Source organism: Arachis ipaensis, chromosome B10, assembly GCF_059453495.1.
Source record: "Arachis ipaensis isolate K30076 ecotype BB chromosome B10, ASM5945349v1, whole genome shotgun sequence".
Taxonomy (NCBI): domain Eukaryota; kingdom Viridiplantae; phylum Streptophyta; class Magnoliopsida; order Fabales; family Fabaceae; genus Arachis; species Arachis ipaensis.
In genome coordinates, this window is record NC_142435.1 from 32,619,423 (window position 1) to 32,632,507 (window position 13,085).

Below are 13,085 nucleotides of genomic sequence, written 5' to 3' on the forward strand. Positions count from 1 at the left end.
CTTTCGTGGGTAGAAATGGTAGTTTACTCTAAAAATTAATTTCGGAAAAATAAAATCCTTAATGAATAAATAATTTGAAATTGACTCGCAATGAGATTTTTTCCAAAAGTTATGGGTTTTACAAAATATCCCTTTTTTTGGACAGAAATCACTTTGTCCTTTGTAAAAATGGACAAAGACCAGATTAAGTATTTACTCTAAAATTTATTTTTCGGCTATTTTTTTTTTCTTTTATTCTAAATGATTGCTACTAAAGTCCATATACTTATAAAAAAAATACAATCTTAAAAAAAAAGAATTTTCTATTTTATTCTACCTGATAGACCTACTACTTAAATTCTTTTAATTGGTCTAAATATGTCCAATATATCAACATTTAATTATGAATTAATATTATTAATTTTATTGGCTAAAAACAAAAATCGAAATTCACAACTACTCCACAATCAATGCATCTTACCCGTATTATCATCTAAATTTGACATGTAATATCAGTATTACATGTTTATTTTTGGCGTCTTCACCAAAAAATTTTCCTTTTCATTTTGCATTTATTTAAAAAAAAAAGGGAAAGAAGAAGAAGATGATAAAAACTGGAAGGAGACAGCGCACTATACATGCATTGCATTAGGTTTCATTGACTCTTTCATTCATTAGTAAATATGTTTGGCCCATTTCTCTTTTTTCTTTTTAACTGGGCTTCAGTTTTGAATTTAAAATTGCTATAAAATTACAAAATTTGTTTTGAGTGAGTGTTGAACTTAAATACTCCAGTTTTTACAAAAAATATTAGGCCGTTGGAACATATTTAATTTTATAACCATACTTGATTTATTTATTTGATGATCATGATTATGTTTGCATGTAATATAAATTCTTTCGCTGTATATTATATTGTAATTAATATATGACTTATTGAAGAGTAGTCATAGTATTAGGCGTGAATGCGGATCAGAGCGGATATAGCCAATATTTCGATCCGATCCGTACTAAAATTATTGGATTGGATCCAATATTCGCGATTTTTTAGTTTGGATCCGATCCGCACATTTGCGGATCGGATCTCAGATATATCTGCAAAATATATAAATATTTTAAAAAACTTATTTTTATTTAAAAAATATCAATAAAATACTATTTTTCTAAACTTTTAAATATGTTTACTCTTAGCGAATGAGTTATAGCTCAAATGGCATAGTCTCCCCATACTCATCTAAGAGGTCGCCGGTTCGAGTATCCCTATCTTCAGTAAAAAAAAATATGTTTACTCTTAAAATATTATTAAACATATTTTTTTTTAAATAATAAAAATAAAATAATACAACTTATATGATAATTATTAGTTGAAATAAAATATAAAAATAATATTTACTTACTTATTTATTTATTTTTGCGGATCCGCGGATATGCGGATACCTACATGAAATCCGCAATCCGGTCTGATAACCTTGTGGATCAGATCCGATAACCTTGCGGATCGGATCGATATCCGCAATTTTTGGATCCGATCCGGATAAATACCGCGGATATGTGGATCAGATCTGATTCATGAACATCTCTACGCAACATATTTGATAATAGTTATATTTAAAGAAATCACATAGAGGTCAATATGATATATTTGTAATTGTTGTGAATTATATAATGAACTTTCCCACAAAAATTTATTATGTTATTCACAGACAATTAAGTTGAAATAAAAAACATTGTTTACTTATTAATCAGCCTACAAATATTAAAAAATAATATTTTATTTTTTAGTTTCAACATTTTGGTCAATATAATAAATATTATGTGTGTTAAAGTCTTTGTCTATAGGTAGATTTTTAATGTCATTATGATTCTCATATTTATTTTCATATAACTTGCATTAGCATGTATTATTATATGTTATAGATTTTGATGTGCCCATTTAAAGTTGAGTAATGTAAGCATGATTTATTATTTACAACAGCAATGATATCTGAAACTGTATCTAGAGTTTATTTGTTAAGTGGTGACAACTATAAGGAATGGAAAGATAAGGTTCTTTTTCACTTAAGGTGTGCAGACCTTGACCATGCTCTTCATAGGGAAGAGCCTCCAGCACCTACTGATGCTAGTAATCGGGCCGGGATAGCATTATAAGAACGGTGGGAGAACTCTAACCATTTAAATATGATGTTCATTAAGTTTTGTATCTCAGCTAGTATTCGGTATTCAATTCCTGATTGCAAGAATGTCAAGGATTACATGAAGGCTATTGATGAACAATTTAGTCTTCTAGTAAGATACTTGCAAGCACCTTAATAGCACAATTATCATCCATGAGGCTTACCAACGTAAGGGGTATGCATGAGCACATCATGATATTGAGAGACATAGCAGCACAACTAAAGGCTTTAGAGGTTGAGATCTCTAACTCATTTCTAGTGCATCTTATTTTGAATTCTCTTTTTGTCAGTATGGACCATTTAAGATTTTTTACAACACACATAAAGAAAAGTGGTCCATCAATGAATTACTAGTAATGTGTGTGTAAGAGGAAGGAAGGCTAGTGATGGACCTTGGATAATCGATTCGGAATTTTCACTAATTGAAAAGAATGGATCTGTTGCGAGTATAGCTCCCAACCGAAAAAACGGTGCGAACCAACGTTTAGAAGAAGAGTGTCACAATTCAACTCAATAAAAACTGGGAATTTTACTTTCCGAGTCGTTTTTCTTGAACTAGCAATCAAGTGTGCAAGTTTGGTTGTGAATTTGGGGTTTTCATGCATAAAATAAAAATTAAAGGAATAAAAAATTAAATAAACTAAAGCAATGAAATAACAAGAGTTAGAATTAGCAAACAAGCAAGACAATGAAGTAATCAAGCATGAATAGGATTAACTACTAAGCTACCACTAGATCAAAATACAATTAATGCAAACTAAGAAAGATTGAAGTAATAAACTAATGAGAATGTAGTTCAATGCATGAAAGAATCTTGATTTGGAGTTGAGAGTTAAGGAATCCTATCCTTGTCATAACCACAATCATGGCAATTGTAATTAGTTAATCCCACTTCGTTAATCCCTAAACAATGAGGAAAGTCAAGTAGGTATAATTGACCTTAATCCACAAATTCTAGCTAACTTACTAATTAAGCTTAATAAAAAGCTAGTATTAGTGGAAACAAGAACAACTAACAACCCAAAATTACCACTTAATGTTGGACATTAATGACTCTAGGATCCTAGTTACACAAATTTCAAGCCAAGGAGTGAAAAAATACTCCATATTCATAATGGGCATTTCAACAAACACTTGGTGGGCACAATAACAAAACATAGTCAATTCGAAAAGATACTTGAAACTATAACTAACCAATATAAATAATCAACAATAGTAACTCAATCAAACATATATAAACCTCAAAACATCAAATTCATTAACTAGAAACTCAAGAATTCACAAGTAATTAAACTAACAAAGTAACTTTAATTATAAGAAAGTATGAGTAAATATAGTGTAAATGAAGAGAAATTTAAGGACAACTTACAATGGAAACAAGCTTGAATCCAAAATTAAAATGTAAATATTAAACTCTACTAAAACCCTAGTAAAACCCTAATGAGAATTGAGAGTGTTTTCTAATAGAAAAAAAAAATTAAAAACCTCACTAAAACTTGCTAATATGATGTATGTATGTGTTGCAATGTTGTCCCCATATAATAGAGCTTCAGCACTTCATATTTGGGCCAAAGAGGCTCCCAAAAACGTGAGGCATGTGACTTTCTAAATGAGGCACACATTTATACTTGTGCGTACGCACAGCCATGTGTGCGTACGCACACTTGCTGAAGATCCTCTTGTGTGTACGCACAGCTATGTGTGCGTACGCATGCATCAAAATGCTCCATTTGTGCGTACGCACAGGAAGGTGTGCGTATGCACGTACCAGAATGCTCTTCTCCTTTGTTTCTTCATGGATTCTCCCACTTTGCATGCTTTTCTTCCACTTCTTCAATGCCATCCTTGCCTATTGGTCCTGAAATCACTCAACAAAACATATCACAGCATTGAATGGAATAAAAGTGGAATTAAATTGACTATTTGGAGAATAAAAAGCATTTTTCAACAATTAGTTACACTTTAGATAGAATTCAAAAAAGCATGCTATTCAAGTGAATAAATACAAGTTTATGTGATGAAATTCACTCAATTCAAACAAAAAATTATCATAAAATGTAGACTCATAAGCTAGTTCAGGAGCTTGGTGAAAGTGCACTGTTGGTAACAAATGAGGATGGTAAGAAGCGAGCTCATAAGAAGAAAGAAAAGGGTATTGCATCCCATCTTATGAAGAAAGAAGGCGCACGGTGTTTCTTTTGTAAAAAGAAAGGACGCATGAAGAAGGAGTGCCCAAAGTTTAAAGTTTGGCTTGAAAAGAAACGTACTAATTTTTGTGATCTTATTTCTTCAGTGTGTTTTGAATCTAATTTTGTTGAAATATGTCATGACACTTGGTGGATTGATTCTGGTGCTGAAATTCATATTTCAAATACCATGCAGGGTTTCATAAGGAAAAGAAAACCGATAAGAAGTGAACTGAGCATCTATATGGGCAATCGGATGCGTTCACGTGTGGAAGTCGTCAGAACATTTAGGCCTGTATTAAGTACTGGTTGTATTTTAGTTTTGGAAAGAACTATTTATATTCCAGATTTTTCTAAAAATTTAATTTCTTTATCTAAGCTTGTAAAACAAGGATTATGTATACATTTTTATGATGATGCTATTGACATTATTAAAAATTCTAATGTTATTAGACATGGTACTTTAATTGGTGATTTATTTAAAGTCAATTTAGCTAATAAGGTTCTACCAGGTTTAATGGTTATGCATGGTAATAGTATGAATGAAAAATTCTCCATATTGTGGCACCGAAGATTGGGACATATCTTTATTGGAAGAATGAAAAAATTAGTAAGTGGTGGGGTTCTTGAACCTCTAAACTTTACTGATTTTGATAAATGTGGATTGCATTAAGGGGAAGCAAACCAAAAAGTCTCAAAAAGGTACTAAGAGGAGTTTTGACATATTAAAAATAATTCACACTAACATATATTGTCTTGATATGTCCTCAAGTGGTAAGAAATACTTTATCTCCTTTATTGATGATTATTGGTACACGGAATCGTGATCTCTCACTTTTCTCACAACTTCGTGCAACTAACCAGCAAGTGCACTGAGTCGTCTAAGTAATAAACCTTACGTGAGTAAGGGTCGATCCCGCGGAGATTGCCGGCTTGAAGCAACCTATGGTCATCCTTGTAAATCTCAGTCAGGCGGATTTAATTGGTTATGAAGTTTTTGATAATTAAAAGATAAATAAAACAGAAAATAAGATAAAGTTACTTATGTAATTCATTGGTGGGAATTTCAAATAAGCGTCTGGAGATACTTTGTTGCTTCTGAACCTCTTCTTTCATATTGCCTTCTTCCAACCGTGCGTTACTTCCTTCCATGGCAAGCTGTAGGATGCTCTCAGTGAAAATGGTCCTCTACGGTTTCTGCACGGCTAATCAATGGTTGGATTTCTCGTCTTGGATGAAAAATACCAGGCACAGCTACTGCATGGCTAATCATCTGTCGGTTCCCGCTAGCGTCGGAATAGAATCCATTGATCCTTTTGCACACTGTCACTTGCGCCCAACATTCGCAGGTTTGAATCTCGTCACAGTCATCCCTTCCCAGATCCTACTCGGAATACCACAGACAAGGTTTAGACTTTCCGGATCCCAGGAATGGCTGCCAATAATTCTAGCCTATACCACGAAGATACTAATCTCACGGATTGGGTGATTGTCACGGGTCACCCCTTCATTCTGACTTAACTGAATTAAGTACAAGAGTATATCTTGGAGAAGGAGTAGGCGTGAATTGAATAGAAAACAGTAGTAATTGCATTAATTCGTGAAGAACAACAGAGCTCTACACCTTAATCTATGGGGTGTAGAAACTCTACCGTTGAAAATACATAAGTGAAAAAGGTCTAGCCATGGCCATGAGGCCAGCCTCCAAACATGAAAATGATCAAAAGATATTCCAAAAGATCAAAAGCTGTAAAATAAATCTCTAAAAGTAGTTTTTATACTAGACTAGTAGCCTAGGGTTACAGAAAATGAGTAACTAAGTGTAGATAGTGCAGAAATCCACTTCCGGGACCCACTTGGTGTGTGCTTGGGCTGAGCCTCAAGCTTTACACGTGCATAGGCTGTTCCTGGAGTTAAACGCCAGCTTTGGTGCCAGTTAGGGCGTTTAACTCCAATTCTGGTGCCAGTTTGGGCGTTTTACGCCAAGATGTTATAGGCTGGCTTTGGACGCCAGTTTGGGCCATCAAATCTCGGGCAAAGTACAGATTATTATATATTGATGAAAGCCCAGGATATCTACTTTCCAACGCAATTGAGAGCGCATCAATTGGGCTTATGTAACTCCAGAAAATCCACTTCGAGTACAGGAGGGTCAGAATCCAACAGCATATGTAGTCCTTTTTCAGCCTCTGAATCAGATTTTTGCTCAGGTCCCTCAATTTCAGTTAGAAAATACCTGAAATCACAAAAAACACACAAACTCATAGTAAAGTCCATAAATGTGATTTTTAAATAAAAACTAATAAAAATATAATAAAAAGTAATTAAAACATACTAAAAACTATGTAAAAACAATGCCAAAAAAGGTATAAATTATCCGCTCATCACAACACCAAACTTAAATTGTTGCTTGTCCCCAAGCAACTAAAAATAAAATAGGATAAAAAGACGAGAATATTCAATGAATTCCAAACTTATCAATGAAGATTAGCTTCAATTAGATGAGCGGGACTTGTAGCCTTTTTGCTTCTGAACAGTTTTGGCATCTCACTTATCCTTTGAAGTTTAGAATGATTGGCATCTATAGGAACTCAGAATTCAGATAGTGTTATTGATTCTCTTAGTTCAATATGTTGATTCTTGAACACAGCTACTTTATGAGTCTTGGCCGTGACCCTAAGCATTTTGTTTTTCAGTATTACCACCGGATACATAAATGCCACAGACACATAACTGGGTGAACCTTTTCAGATTGTGACTCAGCTTTGCTAGAGTCCCCAGTTAGAGGTTTCCAGAGCTCTTAAGCACACTCTTTTTGCTTTGGACCACGAATTTAACCACCCAGTCTCAAGCTTTTCACTTGACACCTTCACGCCACAAGCACATGGTTAGGGATAGCTTGATTTAGCTGCTTAGGCCAGGATTTTATTCCTGTGGGCCCTCCTATCCATTAATGCTCAATGTCTTGGATCTTTTTTACCCTTGCCTTTTGGTTTAAAGGGTTATAGGCTTTTTCTGCTTGCTTTTTCTTTTTCTTTCTCTCTTTTTTTTCGCCACAATTTTTTTCCATATTTCGCAAGCTTTGTCTATTCATTGCTTTTTCTTGCTTCAAGAATCAATTTTATAATTTTTTAGATTATCAATATCATTTTTCCTTGTTTCATTATTCTTTCAAGAGCCAACAATTTTAACATTCATAAACAACAAATTCAAAATTATGCACTGTTCAAGCATTCAATCAAAAAACAAAAGGTATTGCCACCACATCAAAATAATTAAACTAATTTCAAGATAGAATTCGAAATCATGTACTTCTTGTTCTTTTGCAATTAAAACATTTTTCATTTTAAGAAAGGTGAAGGATTCATAGGACATTCATAGCTTTAAGACATAGACACTAGACACTAATGATCATGTAATAAAGACACAAACATAGACAAAATTTAAAGCATGAAAACTGAAAAACAGAAAAATAAGAACAAGGAAATTAAAGAACGGGTCCACCTTAGTGATGGCGGCTAGTTCTTCCTCTTGAAGATCTTATGGAGTGCTTGAGCTCCTCTATGTCTCTTCCTTGCCTTTGTTGCTCCTCCCTCATGGCTCTTTGGTCTTCTCTAATTTCATGGAGGAGGATGGAATGCTGATGAGCGGATAATTTATATGCTTTTTGACATTGTTTTTAGTATGTTTTTAGTAGGATCTAGTTACTTTTAGGGATGTTTTCATTAGTTTTTATGATTAATTCACATTTCTGGACTTTACTATGAGTTTGTGTGTTTTTCTGTGATTTCAGGTATTTTCTGGCTGAAATTGAGGGACTTGAGCAGAAATCAGATTCAGAGGTTGAAAAAGGACTACTGATGTTGTTGGATTCTGACCTCCCTGCACTCAAAGTGGATTTTCTGGAGCTACAGAACTCAAAATGGCGCGCTTCCAATTGCGTTGGAAAGTAGACATCCAGGGCTTTCCAGCAATATATAATAGACCATACTTTGGCCAAGAATAGACGACGTAAACTGGCGTTCAACGCCAGCCTTCTGCCCAAATCTGGCGTCCAGCGCCAGAAAAGGATCCAAAACCAGAGTTGAACGCCCAAACTGGCACAGAAAATGGCGTTCAACTCCACAAATGGCCTCTGCACGTGCAACACTCAGGCTCAGCCCAAACACACACCAAGTGGGCCCAGGAAGTGGATTTATGCATCAATTACTTACTCATGTAAACCCTAGTGACTAGTTTATTATAAATAGGACCTTTTACTAGTCTTTTTGACCATCTTTGGTCTCAGTTTCTCATCTTAGGAGACTATTGATCTCGTTTAGGGGGCTGGCCATCTCGGCCATGCCTGGACCTTTCACTTATGTATTTTTAACGGTAGAGTTTCTACACTCCATAGATTAAGGTGTGGAGCTCTGCTGTTCCTCAAAGATTAATGCAAGTACTACTGTTTTCTATTCAATTCATCTTATTTCTCTTCTAAGATATCCATTCGCACCCAAGAACGTGATGAAGGTGATGATTATGTGTGACGCTCATCACCATTCTCCCCTATGAACGCGTGCCTGACAAACACTTCTGTTCTACATGAATTGAGCTAGAATGAGTATCTCTTAGATCTCCTAACCGGAATCTTCGTGGCGTAAGCTAGAATGATGGCGGCATTCAAGAGAATCCAGAAGGTCTAAACCTTGTCTGTGGTATTCTGAGTAGGATTCAATGATTGAATGACTGTGACGAGCTTCAAACTCGCGAGTGCTGGGCGTTAGTGACAGACGCAAAAGGAGGGTGAATCCTATTCCAGCATGATCGGGAACCGACAGATGAATAGCCGTGCCGTGACAGGGTGCGTGAGCATATTATTCACTGAGAGGAGGGGATGTAGCCACTGACAACGGTGATGCCCTTGCATACAGCCAGCCATGGAAAGGAGTAAGACAAATTGGATGAAGATAGCAGGAAAGCAGAGGTTCAGAGGAACGAAAAGCATCTCCATTCGCTTATCTGAAATTCCTACCAATGAATTACATAAGTATCTCTATCCCTATTTTATTATATAATATTAGAAAACACCATTATCAATTTATATCTGCCTGACTGAGATTTACAAGGTGACCATAGCTTGCTTCATACCAACAATCTCCGTGGGATTCGACCCTTACTCACGTAAGGTATTACTTGGACGACCCAGTGCACTTGCTGGTTAGTTGTATCGAAATTGTGACAATTATGAATTAAGATCAAAGCACCAAGCTTTGGAGCCATTACCAGGGATTGTTCGAGCCTGGACATCACAATTTCGTGCACCAAGTTTTTGGCGCCGTTGCCGGGGATTGTTTGAGTTTGGACAACTGACGGTTCATCTTGTTGCTCAGATTAGGTAATTTTCTTTTTATTTTAATTTCAAAAATTTTTCAAAAATATTTCTAAAATTTTCTCATCTGTTTTCGGAAAAAATAAAAATGTTTTCAAAAATTTTATTCAAAATTTTTAAGAATGAATTCTAGTGTTTCATGAAGCATGTGAAGCCTGGCTGGCTGCAAAGCCATGTCTAAATTCTTTTGGACTGAGGCTTCCTAATCATCATCACAAGAGCAAGTTAGTTGTTGCCAATAAAATTTGCTGTTGTATGCATGAGAGTTAAATGCTGAAGCTTGGCTGGCCATTGGCCATGTCTAGTGTTTTGGACTGGAGCTTTCTTTGAAAGCTTGGCTGGCTAGTGAGCCATGTCTAATTCCTGGACTGAAGCTTTAGACTAAGAATGCAAGATTCCTGGAATTCATATTAAAAATTTTGGAATCCTTATTTTTTCTTTTTTCATATAATTTTCGAAAAAATCCAAAAGAAAAAAAAATTAGAAAATCATAAAAATCAAAAATATTTTTCTATTTCTTGTTTGAGTCTTGAGTCACATTATAAGTTTGGTGTCACTTGCATATGCATCTTGCATTTATTTTTCGAAAATATCATGCATTCATAGTGTTCTTCATGATCTTCAAGTTGTTCTTGGTAAGTCTTCTTGTTTGATCTTGATGAATTTTTGTTTTGTGTCTTTTCATGTTTATCATATGCATTCTTGAATTCTTAGTGTCTAAGCATTAAAGAATTCTAAGTTTGGTGTCTTGCATGTTTTCTTTGCATTAAAAATTTTTCAAAAATATGTTCTTGATGTTCATCTTGACATTCATAGCATTCTTTCATGCATCACATGTTTTGATCTAAAAATTTCATGCATTGCATAATTTTCATGTTTTTCATAAAAATTTCAAAAATCAAAAAAATATCTTTCCCTTTTTCTCTCCTCAAATTCGAAAATTTGGATTGACTTTTTCAAAAATTTTTAAAATCAAGTTGTTTCTTATGAGTCAAATCAAATTTTCAATTTGAAAATCTTATCTTTTTCAAAATCTTTTTCAAAAATCAAATCTTTTTCAAAATTCTTAGTTATTTTCGAAAATTCCAAAAATATTTTTCAAAAATCTTTTTCTTATTTTTATACCAAATTTTCGAAAATAACATAATCAATTAATGTTTTGATTCAAAAATTTGAAGTTTGTTACTTGCTTGTTAAGAAAGATTCAAACTTTGAGTTCTAGAATCATATCTTGTGATTTCTTATGAATCAAGTCATTAATTGAGATTTTAAAAATCAAATCTTTTTCAAAAACTAATTTTTATCATATCTTTTCAAAAATATCTTTTCAAAATATCTTTCCTAACCTCCTAACTTCCTATCTTTTCAAAATTTGTTTCAACCAACTAACTAACTTTTTGTTTGTTTCTTAACTTTTTCAAAACTACCTAACTAACTCTCTCTCTCTCTAATTTTCGAAAATATCTCTCCTCTTTTTCAAAATTTCTTTTTAATTAACTAATTATTTTTATTTTTTATTTTTTATTTCAAAAATTTTCGAAAATTACTAACATTTTTCAAAAACCATTTTCGAAAATCACTAACTCTTTTTCAAAATAATTTTCGAAAATTATCCCTCCCCCATCTCATTCTATTTATTCATTCATATCCTAACATCTCATCTCACATCTCTTCCATCCGTACAGTTGTGTTTCTTCCTTTACATCACATTCTTTGTCTCCCCCTCTTTTCTTCCACTCACAAAGGGATCCCTATACTGTGGTATAAAGGATCTCTATTATTATTATTATTTTTCTGTGCCTTCTTCCTTGTCATATGAGTAGGAGCAAGGATAAGAACATTCTTGTGGAAGCAGATCCAGAACCTGAAAGGACTCTGAAGAGAAAATTAAGAGAAGCTAAAATACAACAATCCAGAGATAACCTTTCAGAAATTTTCGAACAGGAAGAGGAGATGGCAGCCGAAAATAATAATAATGTAAGGAAGATGCTTGGTGACTTTACTGCACCTAATTCCAATTTACATGGAAGAAGCATCTCCATTCCTGCCATTGGAGCAAACAACTTTGAGCTGAAACCTCAATTAGTTTCTCTGATGCAGCAGAACTGCAAGTTTCATGGACTTCCATCTGAAGATCCTTTTCAGTTCTTAACTGAATTCTTGCAGATATGTGATACTGTTAAGACTAATGGAGTAGATCCTGAAGTCTACAGGCTCATGCTTTTCCCTTTTGCTGTAAGAGACAGAGCTAGATTATGGTTGGATTCTCAATCCAAAGACAGCCTGAACTCTTGGGATAAGCTGGTCACGGCTTTCTTAGCCAAGTACTTTCCTCCTTAAAAGCTGAGCAAGCTTAGAGCTGATGTTCAAACCTTCAGACAGAAAGAAGGTGAATCCCTCTATGAAGCTTGGGAAAGATACAAACAGTTGACCAAAAAGTGTCCTTCTAACATGCTTTCAGAATGGACCATCCTGGATATATTCTATGATGGTTTATCTGAGCTATCAAAGATGTCACTGGACACTTCTGCAGGTGGATCCATTCACCTAAAGAAAACGCCTGCAGAAGCTCAAGAACTCATTGACATGGTTGCTAATAACCAGTTCATGTACACTTCTGAAAGGAATCCTGTGAGTAATGGGACGCCTATGAAGAAGGGAGTTCTTGAAGTTGATACTCTGAATGCCATACTGGCTCAGAACAAAATATTGACTCAGCAAGTCAATATGATTTCTCAGAGTCTGCATGGAATGCAAGCTGCATCCAACAGTACTCAAGAGGCATCTTCTGAAGAAGAAGCCTATGATCCTGAGAACCCTGCAATAGCAGAGGTGAATTACTTAGGTGAACCTTATGGAAACACCTATAACTCAACATGGAGAAATCATCCAAATTTCTCATGGAAGGATCAAAAGCCCCAACAAGGCTTTAATAATGGTGGAAGAAACAGGTTTAGCAATAGCAAACCCTTTCCATCATCAACTCAGCAACAGACAGAGAATTCTGAACAAAATGCTTCTAATTTAGCAAATCTAGTCTCTGATCTATCTAAGGCCACTGTAAGTTTCATGAATGAAACAAGGTCTTCCATTAGAAATCTGGAAGCACAAGTGGGCCAGCTGAGTAAAAGGATCACTGAAATCCCTCCTAGTACTCTCCCAAGCAATACAGAAGAGAACCCAAAAGGAGAGTGCAAGGCCATTGACATAAGCGCCATGGCCGAACCTGTGAGGAAATGAGAGGACGTGAATCCCAAGGAGGAAGACCTCCTGGGACGTCCAGTGGTCAATAAGGAGCTTCCCTCTGAGGAATCAAAGGACTCTGGGGCCCATCTAGAGACCATAGAGATCCCATTGAACCTCCTTATGCCCTTC

General features: G+C 34.9%; 1 non-coding gene across 1 annotated transcript; it reads right to left on the reverse strand.

The window, feature by feature from the left end:
- Positions 1–12,059: 12,059 nt before the first annotated feature.
- LOC148579612 (small nucleolar RNA R71) lies at positions 12,060–12,167 on the reverse strand. The gene has a single exon (XR_015895562.1). It is a non-coding gene; the product is annotated as a small nucleolar RNA R71 (small nucleolar RNA).
- Positions 12,168–13,085: the final 918 nt, after the last annotated feature.